The following is a 12,912-nucleotide window of genomic DNA, read 5'->3' as shown; positions in this document are numbered from 1 at the left end:
CAACTCCAGTAAGGAGAGCAGCCTGTCCAGCCAACACCAACCACACAGGCCAGCCACATGGGACATGGACTTCTAAGTGCCACAATGAAAAGTAACTATAGGTGATTTTAATTTTAATACTACCTTTTGTTTACCTCAAGATATCCAAAATGTTGTTTCAACTTGTCATCAATATAAAGTTAATAAGATATTTCATTTTTCTTGTACTAATTTCTCAAAATTGTGTGTTTTACCCTTACAGCACTTCCATTTAGACCCGTAACACCTCTAGTACTCAGCAGCCCCATGTGGCCAGAGCTGCCATATTGGACAGAGATGGTTCAGAGATATTGTGTCATCCATTAATATCAAATGGCGAATCAGAGTACCAACTAAGGAGATGACATTTTAGCATTAAATGCCTTCCCCTTTAAAAACATGTTGATATCAGTGTTCACAGACTATGATGTTTTCTTTCCCTCTTGTACTCCCAGCTAGTCCTGTCAGGTCACAAATACCCCTGCCCTTGTAGTCACAGAAAATTGATTTGGACTTTCTGTTGCATTAAATTGTTGGGAATTGCCTTCTTCTGGTGGTATTCATCTGGGGTTATGTAGGCCTCTGAATTACAGCAGTGCTTAGAAGTACTCCTTTTCTGTTTTAGAAGAAATAAACATTGAAGATTTAACTTATTAAAAGGATGTTTCAGTTCTGTGTAGATCTTTGTGCTTGATCAAGAAGATGTGGTGTATATACACAATGGAATATTACTCAGCAATCAAAAAAGATAGACTCATGCCATTCGCAGCAACATGGATGGAGCTGGAAGGGATCATGCTCAGTGAAATAAGCCAGAAAGAGAAAAGAAAAATACCGGATGGTTTCACTTATAGGAGGAATTGTAGAGGATTCAAATAAGGGATCGGGGAAAAAAGTAATTATAATAAAGTAAAAATCAAAATCAACAGGCAACTATAAACCAGAGACATTCTGTGGGGGTTGAGAGGGAGGGAGTTGTATCAAAACACAGGTGGGAAGAGCACAAGGTACTATGGTGATGGTACACGGTGAATTGGTGGTGGGAATTTCACAGGGACTATACCTGAGATGATAAAGCATAAATTACATAAAAATGAAGAATGATGTAAAAATTATATAAAATAAAATAAAAAATAAAGTCTGAATTAGCATATACAGAACAAAAGAAGGGGTGAGTTTCAAAATGATGAAATTGAAGGCATGTCAGTTGATGTCAAATCTTAAAACTGTTGATCACAGTTGCTTCTACTTTCCAGGAAATATATTACAAAAAGGGTTAGTATGAGCCCAAGATCATTCTTTCCACTATGCAACCCTGCCTTCCAAAATCTGATTTGCCAACTCTTGTGAAGAATGCTGCAGTGAGCTGGGGTAGGGACAGGACTCAGGAGACTAGACAGACAAGACCCTGTCTGGAGAGGCAGCATCTCTGGATGTGTGGGGAGGCTTTCCTCCTCCAGCACTCAAACCACATGCCAGGCACTATCACCAGGCAGGAGCATCCAGCTTGATAGAGCAACTCTTTTCATTTAATGAGCACCTATTGCCACCCACTATGTGTGCAGTGCTGGGAATTCAAGGGTGAACATGATAGATGCAGTTCTATGCCCTCATTGAATTTGCAATCTAGCTTGAGAGGGAAATAATGAAGTAAAAAAAGACACTAAAGCAATAGTTTCTGATAAAAATAATGAGTTCCTACTTGGTGTTTGGTAGTTAGGAAATACTTCCTATGGGGGAGGGAGTATAGCAAACTGCTCCCAAATCTTAGACAATCTCTGTTAACTCATGATTCTGTGGGTCAGCATTTTGGGCTGGGCTTAGCTGGGCAGAACTTCTGTTCTGGACCAGTCTTACCTGGTCCTGCCTTCCTCAGGCATCTATAATCTGCTGAAGGACAGGATGATGAACTGTCAACTTATTGGGGTAGCCTTAGTTTTCCAAAGTCCTCCTGACCTCCAACAGCCTCCTCCCAGAATTTCTGACATGGGGCAGGTTTCCAGGGGCAGCAAGGAGGCAAGCTTAACACACCCATACTTTTCAGGCCTTGGTTTTAGCCACGTTTGCTAATACCCCCTATACAAAACCAGTCACTTGTCCAAATCAGATTAAATCATGTGTAAAGAAATTGACAACAATCTTGAAGTGTTCACAATGTCACATTATAAGGAAATGGGTGCAGAAAATGGACTAATATGACCACTTTTACAGCTTATCACAGGCAGACAGGAGAATAACTCAAAAAGAGACTGACGAGACAGGGAACTTGGGAAAGAGGAGAGGTGAGGATCTTTTCTTGATATGTTTACATTGGTTTGCTCGTGAGGGGAAGGGTAGGATTGGTATTTCTACAGTCCAATCAGATCCAATCAATTCTAAGAAATCCACCAGGAACTAGAGGACCAGTCTTAGAAAGAGGCAATCTACCCCAATAAAATAGTAGTAGACACAGTATTAATATTAAATTTTGTGAAGAGAAAGCTAAAGACTAAATATTGTTGTCCAAACATGACAGAACACAATTTAAATTTATAAAGGTGTTGAAGGACCTATGGAATTCAGTTAATCAATATTTTGGGGCCTCCCCGGTGGCGCAGCGGTTGAACGCTGGGTTGCGAAGCTGCCCACAGCCTCTGAGGCGCCGGTTCGATCCCCGGCTGCTCCCCGGCCACCGGATGAGGGTCCCACATGGTGCGCAGACCTCTCCTGCCGCCCGCTGCTCCCCTCAGCAGTGTACTTGGGTCCTTCTACCTGCTCTGCTCCCCGCTCTGGCTCTGGTGAATTCTCTCACCCTCCTGCACTTCTGACTGTACCCAGTGCATGTATAAACAAAACAAACGAATAAATAAATAAAAACACATGCCTCTTTATAAAAGAAAAAAATCAATATTTTGGTGCCTACTAGAAATCAACATTTATTGGGGACCTGTTACATGGGACTCTGCTTATGCCCAGGAAGAGTAGAGGAAGGTATATTTTAGTAACTGGACCACAGCACACTGTCCCCAGGTTGGCACACAGCTGGAGTGGCATGAACAGTATCATGTGCTCTTTAGCTTCACCCAGCACAGATGTTCAGTAAATCAAAGTGAGTGAAATTACTTGTACATACTTATGTTTGCCTGAGAGACAGTCATTCAATAAGCATTTATGGAGCACCTACTCTATGCAGGGTCTTTCCCTAGGACACAGACGGTCAAAGCTGAGTAAGGATTCCTGTCCACGAGGCCCTCACCATCTAACAAGGGGAACTACAAAGAAAATAGCCAAGGTCAATGACTAAGAGTTATGAAAGCAGCACATGCTACTAGAAACCAAGAAATAAAAAGTACTTCATACGGTAAAGAGAGCCACAAGCAACTAGCGAGAGCCCCCCTAAACTCAAGTCTCTTTAAAAGGTGGCTGCCCCCTGCATTGAGAACAGAATGGGCAAAGGTATTGTGATAAAAGACAAATGCCAGAAAGTTTTAAATATCTATAATTCTATGGAAGCAGAAGGCAGTGAGGTTGTATTAGTCAGTTTTTTTTTTTTTTTGAAACAAACAACAAAATCCTCTCTAGACTGTTCTAGGGAAATGGATTTGCTAAAAGAGGTGACATGGCTAGATAGTCAGACCTGGAAATTACAGAGCTAGCAACTCATCTGCTGACAGGCAACATTCACACTGAGACCTCTGCCACTACAGCTTGTGGTTCCACTGTCAATCACAGTCATTCTGTACCCCTCCTCCATTTTGGGGCCCTCTTCCCAATCAGCTTTGCTTGCCTGCATCTGATTGATAGAACTTAACAATGGGACATGTGTTGATTTATTAGGGTGCACACCTAAAACTTATGTAATGTTATAATGCAAAGTTACATCAATAAATACTTTAATATATACACACACAACCTATTTGGGCCATATTATCTGGTTTTACTTACTGAACAACTGACAATCAATGGAAGCAGTTAGGAACCAAATTATCCTGAGACAAATATTCTTACTTTCCCCAAAATTGAAAAGGGAGAGGAATTTAAAAATGGTTTTATGTATGTATATATAAATATGTATGTGTATACACACACATTTTTATATATATATATATATATATATATATATATGTATGTATGTATCAAGGACCACTTACTACCATGGATGGAACCAAGCAAAGAAGGAAAAGCTAAAAGAAATTCTTCAAGCTGGGCAGTTGCTCTTGTGTTCTGTGTTCTTTTGAATATTGCCAGAGAATGGAGTTGCTGGGGGTGCACAGTCACCGAGGAAGCCACTGAGAGTAGCTCTCGTTCATGCTTTCCACATATTCTTAGGTATTTGAAATGTTCAAGCATGAAAAATGTGGTCATCTGCTAGAAGGGAGTGTTTGATTTTAATTAAAGGTGAATTTTACTGCTGGCAAAGCCATCTAAATGCTAAAGAAGGGGGCAAAACTGAGCAGAGCCTGTTTGCTAATCCATGCAGTGTGTGTGTGTGAGTGGAATCTGAGGGACCTCCATCCAAGACCTTGTTTGGTTGTTCATGTATTTTTTTAAAGATTTATTTAGGCATACAAGCACTGGGGTACAGGCCAGAGGTCTGGAGGGTGAGAGGATTCACCAGAGACAGAGTGGGGAACAGAACAGGCAGATTGGCCAAAGCACACTGCTGAGGGGAGCAGCGGGCGAGGCAGGAGAGGTCTGCTGTGCCATGTGGGTAGCTCCCTGGCCTTGAACTTGTGCTGCAGTGGCTGCAGATAGCTTCAAAGTGCTGTGCTTAACCCCTTGCACCACCAGGGAGGTCCTGGTTGTTCATGTATTTTGACTTTTTAAGTGAAGTAGAACATACATACAAAGGCATATCCTTTTGCAGCCCACTGAATTCTCATCAACTGAACATATCCATGGGACTAGTACCCAGCTCAAGATTAAAATCATTACCTTCAGAAATATAGGTGAAACACTACATGACATGCACCTCAAAGACATCTTTACAGACACATCACCCAAAGCAGTGATAGTGAAGGCAAACATAAACAGCTGGGACTACATCAAATTAAAGAGCTTCTGCACAGGAAAAGAGACAATAACCAAAGAGAAACCCCACCGACTGGGAGAACATTTTTGCACACAACACTAATGATAAAGGACTGATCACAAAATCTACAAAGAGCTGATGAGACTCAACAAAAACAAAGAAAATAATCCAGTCAAATAATGGGCAGAATAGCTAAAAAGAAGCTTCTCCAAAGAGGAAATACAAATGGCCAACAGGCATATGAAAAAAATGTTCATCACTTGCAATCAGAAAAATGCAAATCAAAACCACAATTTTAACAGGGTGGTCCCCAGGAAAGAGGGAGGTTCCAGGTTCCCTGCCCTACCCAAATGGAGGGTGGAGCTGAGAAGGGAGAGAAGAAGCTGCAGAGGAGACTGAAGAAGGAAGGAAGCAGGATGGAGAGCCAGAAGGAGACCTGGAGGAGGCACATGGAGCTGAGAGACACAAAGAAACAACACTTGCCTTTGGGTCATGGACTGGGTGACACAGATGTGGGTCAGACCCGTGGGGAGGTGACCATGGTGGTTTTTGTCTTGATTTTGATTTTGCTCCTTTCCTTCCAGACTGGTCTGGTTATTTCTGATCCTTTTCTGTGGGTCCCCATTGGAAGATGCTTTAGACTTGTGGCAGGCTTTGGGGCCTTGCTCTGGGCCAATCCTGCTTGGGTAGACTTTTGCCCACGAGGGGACGGGTAACTTTGGGTGCTTGATTTAGAAACTATATTCTTTGCCTTTTCTGTATTGTTTCCTAATTGTATTAAAGTTCCTTCCCATTAAAGTCTCATATGTTTTGTGTTGATGCGGCAGATGGCAGAACCCATTTAAAATAGATGTGGTGCCCAACGTGGGGCAGGCAACCTGGAACCTCCCCCTTTCCTGGGGACCACCCTATTACACAATGAGATACCATGTCACACCAGTGAGAATGGCACATATTAAAAAAGCTAGCAACAACAAATGTTAGCGAGGTTGTGGAGAAAAAGAACACTCCTGCACTGCTGGTGGGAGTGAAAAATGGTCCAACTACTATGGAAAGCTGTGTGGAGATTCCTCATCCTACTAAAGATAGAGCTTCCATATGATCCAGCAATTCCACTCCTAGGTATTTACCCAAAGGACACAGAAACATTAATTCCAAAGAGCACCTGTACCCCTATGTTTATAGCAGCACTGTTTACAATAGCTAAGCTTTGGAAACAACCCAAATGCCCAAAAATAGATGACTGGTTCAAGAAGATGTGGTACATATATACAATGGAATATTATTCAGCAATCAAAAAAGATAAGCACATGCAATATGCAGCAACATGGATGGAGCTGGAAGGGATCATGTTCAGTGAAATAAGCCAGAAAGAAAAGAAAAATACTGGATAGTCTCACTCATAGCAGGAATCTAGAAAACCTAAATAAGGGATCAGGAAATAGAATAACTATACGAAAGAAAAAAATCAAAATCAACAAACAACTATGAACCAGAGATACTATGGTGTGGGGGGGGCAGGGAAAGGAGAGATTGGGGTCAAAATAAGGGGGTTGCAATTGTATGGGGAATATAAAAGTAAAATTAAAAAAAAAACAATCTACTTGAAATGTAAAAAAAAAAAAAATCATTACCTTCAGGCCAGTATCATGAGTGTTGATGACTCAGATGCTTGGGGCCCTACACTTAGAGGGTCTCTGCACATGGCTGAAAGCTCTGTTCTAGTTGTCTTAAAATTTGTAATAAATTTTCAAGGGCCCTTACATTTTCCTTTTGCAAATTACACAGCAAATCCTGATCACCCGCATCCCAGAAACTTTTCTCTCCCCCTCCATGCTCCTGATCAGTTACTACCCCTCTCTGCGACACTTTTCGTATCCTGATTTTTTATTTTACATAAATGAAACCATAGAGTATGTGCTCTTTGTCACTGACTTCTTTAAACAGTATCTTTTCCATATATTATTGTATGTAGTAATAGATCATTTAATCTCATTCCATATCAAGTTGCACTGTCTGAATGTCCAACAATTTACTACATTCTGCTATTGGTGTGCATATAGGCAGTTTTCAGTGCGGGGGTATTTCCCTTGGTGCTACTGTTCTTGTATGTGTTATTAGTTCATTTGCAGGTTTAAAGTAGAAAAAAAATGTTAGCTGTCATACTTACAAAAATATTTATATATGGTCTTAAAATGCCAGTTTTGGTAAAATTAGCCACACCTGAATTAGAGAAATAAGTATTTTTTTAATATACTAAGATATATAGTATATTTCAGACACAGTTCAATATATAATTCACAATCTAAGAAAATGTTGGTGCATTAGAACCACGGTGGACACAAAAATCACCAGTTTCATCCTCCTACTTTGCTTGTTTCTTTGCTACGCACATAGCTTTGAAGCTATGTGTGCATTTCTGTTGAACATGTATCTAAGAAAGGAATTTCTGGGGAACCGGGTATACATATGTTCAGCCTGAGCAGTTACTGCCAAACTACCTTCCAAGCTGTGGATACAAAAGCACTCTCTCGGCAGCAGCCTTAGCTCCAAGCTGGGTCTTATTCTACATCCTATATTATGATGACATCTGCTGGTGGTTAGTATAACCCTGTCACACCAGAGCAGTTAAGTGTATTAAGTAACTTTTAAGATATGAAGATTTTATCTTTTCTACCCTAAATTCCGATGAATTTTATGTCGCCCATCCAGGGGGGAAAAGCTACAGTGAGAAAAGAATAATGATGCACAGAACTATCAAAAAAGAGCAAGGATGACACAAGACCCAGGCCAAGGTGAGAAATTAACTATGATTATTGTTAGCTACTCTGCATTTCAATTTTGTTCTTCCCAAAGTTTCCCTGCCAAAATGTACTCAAGTGCTACTGGTAAATCATTTCATGGACAACAAATTCAAAGGAAATCTGTTATGTGATAAGAATGGAGTAGTTGTTGAGGACTCTATGTTGAATAATATAAATACAGGCTCTCCCTTTTGGAGCTCACAAGCTAGCTGCCAAATTATACAAGTTCTCCTCTTTCCCATCCTGCAAGATGGTGGATGAAAAAGCTGAGAAGGCAGCTCCTAAAGAGAAGAAACCTGAAGCCAAGAAAAATGATGTTGGTGGCAAGATTAGGAAGGTGAAGGCCAAAATTCCTAAGAAGGGGAAGCCCCACTACAGCCAAAACCATGTCCTAGTCAGATATTTCTGAACTGCGATGTGTTCTGGAAAGGCCATATGTCCAGCAGCTAAATCCAGGATTGGAAAAAAAAAAAAAAAAAGAGAAAGTTCTTGCTATCATCTCAAAACCAGTTGGCATTAACAAGAATGACAGTACCTGGGGGCCTCCCCGGTGGTGCAGCGGTTGAGCGCTGGGTTGCGCAGCTGCCTGCAGCCTCTGCAGCACCTGTTCGATCCCCGGCTGCTCCCCGGCCACCGGAGGAGGGTCCCGCATGGCGTGCAGACCTCTCCTGCCGCCCGCTGCTCCCCTCAGCAGTGTACTTCGGTCCTTCTGCCTGCTCTGCTCCCCGCTCTGGCTCAGTGAATTCTCTCACCCTCCCGCACTTCTGACTATACCCAGTGCTTGTATAAGCAAATAAATAAATCTTTTTTAAAAAAGAATGACAGTATCTGGGAAGTTAAACTTCGCAAAGTGCCTAGATACTATCCTACTGAAGATGTACCTTGAAAGCTGTTGAGCCACAGCCTTAAACACTTCAGTCAGCATGAGGAAACAGACCTAGCATCCTCCTGGTGTTACAGGGCAGGGAGAGATGCACCCCAGATCCCCCCAAAACCTGCCTGCTCTAAATGGGTTCTGCCATCCGCCGCATCAACACAAAATATGTGAGACTTTAATGGGAAGGAACTTTACTACAATTAGGAAACAATACAGGAAAGGCAAAGTCTGCTTAAACTAAAAAATTGGACATGAGTTTGATTGTGTGGCTTTGCATGGAGTTCTTCCAGAAAGTTGAAAAAGAGCTGAACCAAGAAGAGGAGAACCTGTTTGCTTTGTTCATAGGGTTCCAGAGACCTTCAAAGAAGGTGAGGAAGCTTGCCTCCATTGGCAGGACTGGACAACCCAGCCAACGAAAAGTCCTGGTACCCTCGAGAAGAGGAAAGCCCATGTGGAGTCTGATGAGACCAACTTTGTTCCTGAAGCCTACATGGACCAGATGCCAACCGTTTGCTCTGATCCTATATGGAGTATTCCAAAAAAGCCAGCAAATAAATTGCTGTTTAGTTATTCTGCCCTGTGATTTTATGCAAAAATAAGTAAAATGGTTTAAAAGTAGATTTAGTTTGCAAACTTTTGCTATGCTGTTAAAAGTTTGGGAGTGTTTTACATAACTTGAACCATTTTAAGATTTTTTTCCCTGTGATTTTGATGTATTTGCTGTCTTGTTTAGCTAGTGCTCCAGATTTTTTTTTTTCTTTTGGCTAGGACTATTTTTCAGAATGGAAAACTGTCATATTGGACATTCATGGACAATGCTGCTAATTGCTGCTTCTCTTATATACATTGTAACCCTGAAAAAAGACTGTCTCCTAAGACTACACCCTGAGATTGTGCCACCATAGATATGGTGGAATAAAAATTAAAAGGGGAGATTGTAACAGGGTGGTCCCCAGGGAAGGGGGAGGTTCCAGGTTCCCTGCCCCACCCAAATGGAGAGTGGAGCTGAGCAGAGAGAGAAGAAGCCGCAGAGGAGACTGCGGAAGGAAGCAGGATGGAGAGCCAGAAGGAGACCTGGAGGAGGCGCATGGAGCCTAGAGACATGTGATGAAACTGCACTTACCTTTTGGTCGTGGACTGGGTGACACAGATGTGGGTGAAACCCGTGGGGAGGTGACAATGGCAGCTTTTATCTTGATTTTGATTTTGCTCTTTTCCTTCCAGGCTTGTCTGGTTGTTTCTGACCCTTTTCTGTGGGTCCCCACTGGAAAATGCTTTGGACTTATGGCAGGTTTTGGGGCCTTGCTCTGGGCCAATCCCATTTGGATGGAGTTTTACCCACGAGGGAACGGGTAACTTTGGGTGCTTGATTTAGAAACTAGATTCTTTGCCTTTCCTGTATTGTTTCCTAATTGTATTAAAGTTCCTTCCCATTGAAGTCTCATATGTTTTGTGTTGATGTGGCGGATAGCAGAACCCATTTAGAGCAGGTAGTTTTTGGGGGGATCTGGGGTGCACCTCTCCCTGCCCTGTAACACTGGGACTGTTCTGACCCTCCTAACAGGGCATGAAAAAGGCAATAGGGTGGTTTTCTAGAAGCAGCTGGGCAGTGGCTTGCTACTTGTGACTGATTCTCTGTCCTTCCATTGAGTACCCCTTTGTAGGACACACCAGAAATTTGTTATTGCCACCTCTACCAAAACTGACAGCAGTGGGGTGAAGATTCCAAGATATCTCACTGATGCTTACTTCAAGAAACAGCAGCTATATAAGCCCAGACACCAGGAAGGTGAGATCTTTGACACAGAAGAGAAATAAAAGATGACAGAGCAGTACAAGGTTAATCAGAAAGCTGTGGACTCACAAATTCTGTCCCAAATCAAAGCTATTCCTCAGCTCTAGGAATTGCTCCACTCTATGTCTATTCTCACCAATGGAATTTACCCTCACAAACTGGTGTTCTAAATTTCCTCCAGAGGGAGGAGGAGGGAGAGGAATCAGAAGGAGGGAGGCACACAGGGGACTGAGGTGATGGTGCACAGATGCATCGGTGAAGGAAATTCTGTGGGGACTACACCTGGGGGGCGGGGTGGACAAACATTGTGTAAAAATGAACAATAATGCAAAACAGCATACAAATAAAAAAGACAAAAGGAAAAATGTTTTATGTAAAATAAATAAATTTCCTACAGAGACTAATTAAATAATGAAAAACCATTATCAAAGTTCTCCATAAAAGTATGACCACTATTAAGATAGGTCCATATATTACTGGTTAAAGATATAGACTGAAGCTGGGTTATTGGTGCTTAGCATCTGACTCCATACTTAATAGTTAAATGATGTGGAACAAGTTGTAAAATACTTGGTGCTTCAGTTTCTTACATACACACATAGGGTAATAGCAGAAAAGACTTCAAAATGGCTTTGTGAAGATTAAATGAGAATAAAAACACCATTAGTGAGGTTTTACCAGTAGCATTATTTTTAAGGAAATGAAATCAGAAGCAGGAAAAAAATGGACTTAAAGATAGCATCTGAATGCCTGAGTCAGATAGGCTTGGGTTAAAAGGCAGGAGGGAGGGCCTCCACGGTGGTGCAGTGGGTTGAGTGCAGCACTGTGAAGCTGTCTGCAGCCTCTGCAGCACCGGTTCGATTTCAGCCCAGCCAGGGAGATTCCCACATGGCACAAAAGACCTCTCCTGTCGTGCCCGCTGCTCCCCTCAGCAGTGTATTTCAGTCATCTGCCTGTTCTGCTCCCCGCTCTGCCTCTGGTCAAACCTCTCACCCTCCCGCGCCTCTGGCCTGTACCCCAGCTCTTGTTTAAAAATAAATAAATCTCGGGCGGGAGGGGAGGGATTGGGGTCAGAATGGGGGGTTTGCAATTGTATGGGGGAATATAAAAATAAAATTTATTATTTAAAAAAATAATAAATAAAATAAATAAAATAAAAATAAATAAATCTTAAAAAAAAAAAAAAGCAGGAGGGAGACAATTTCCTTGACCAAGTGATGCATATGAAACTCCTAGTTGCAAGCATGAAGGAACAGAATTCTAGACAACTTCTTAGTTCCATCTGTTCCAATTTTCCATTGCACACAACAAATCATCCTAAAATCTAATGCCTGAAGATAATTTATCATAGTCCCTCAAGGCTGCATGTGTTGACTCTGCTTTGTTGAATGTGCCTCACTTGGAGTCTCTCATATGGTTTTCAGTCAGATTCTGGCTAAGGTTAGAGTTTTCTGAAGGCTATTTTGGGAGGGAGTTCCAAGATGGTACAGTCAAAAAGCTGGCAGCTGATGTTTGTTAATGTTGACAGAGAATATAACTAGGACTGCGGACCAGAGCAACTATAAAAATCGTCAATGTGACTGGAGCTTCTCATGTCATGGCAAATGGGGATTGATGGAAGAGTTCCCCCAAAACAAGCATTCCAAGGGGCCCAGGTAAAAGGTGCAAGGTTTTTTTGAGACCTGACTACAGTCTTAAGTCCAAGAATGCTGTGTCATCTGCACTCCGAACCAGCTCAGGTTCAACGTGGGATGGAATATCAGGAGATAAAAGCAATGAGTCATGTTGAAAATTGGCTACCACTTTCAACCTTTCACATACTCAAGCTGCAGTCAGAGTCATGGGCTATTACTCAGATCCTATCAACTAGCTCATAGCTCTGACAGCTGACTTTATCATTCCTGAATTGAGGGGATTAAACTAGATGCCCACTAATGTCTTTTATGTTTCTTATTCTCCAAGTGTCATTTTTTTTGGATGCCCTTTTGTTTTTAGTCCACTTAGCAAAACTTACCATCCAACAAGGTTATTGCTTACTCTTATGAAATGTTGTTTGTGAAAAACCTATTAAATTTTGTAGAAGCAATTTAACAGTAGATAAAATATGTTCTTTATGGTAAACATCAATATAACTAATTTTGGTAAGCAGGCCAGTTATCTTATCAAGATTTAAAATCATGCCATAGTGGGCCTCCCCAGTGGCACAGTGGTTGAGCGCTGGGTTGCGAAGCTGCCCGCGGCCTCTGCGGCGCCAGTTCGATTCCCGGCTGCTCCTCGGCCACCGGAGGAGGGTCCCACATGGCGCGCAGACCTCTCCTGCCGCCCGCTGCTTCCCTCAGCAGTGTACCTCGGTCCCTCCGCCTGCTCTGCTCCCGGCTCTGGTGAATTCTCTCATCCTCCCGCGCTT

At 42.1% G+C, this 12,912-nt stretch overlaps 1 pseudogene; it reads left to right on the top strand.

The window, feature by feature from the left end:
• Positions 1–8,083: 8,083 nt before the first annotated feature.
• On the top strand, positions 8,084–10,675 carry LOC119246751 (60S ribosomal protein L6-like; annotated as a pseudogene).
• Positions 10,676–12,912: the final 2,237 nt, after the last annotated feature.

Source organism: Talpa occidentalis, unplaced genomic scaffold (assembly GCF_014898055.3).
Source record: "Talpa occidentalis isolate TD23 unplaced genomic scaffold, MPIMG_talOcc4v2.1 talOcc4.15, whole genome shotgun sequence".
In the NCBI taxonomy this organism is placed as follows: domain Eukaryota; kingdom Metazoa; phylum Chordata; class Mammalia; order Eulipotyphla; family Talpidae; genus Talpa; species Talpa occidentalis.
This window is presented reverse-complemented; position numbering and strand designations above follow the sequence as displayed.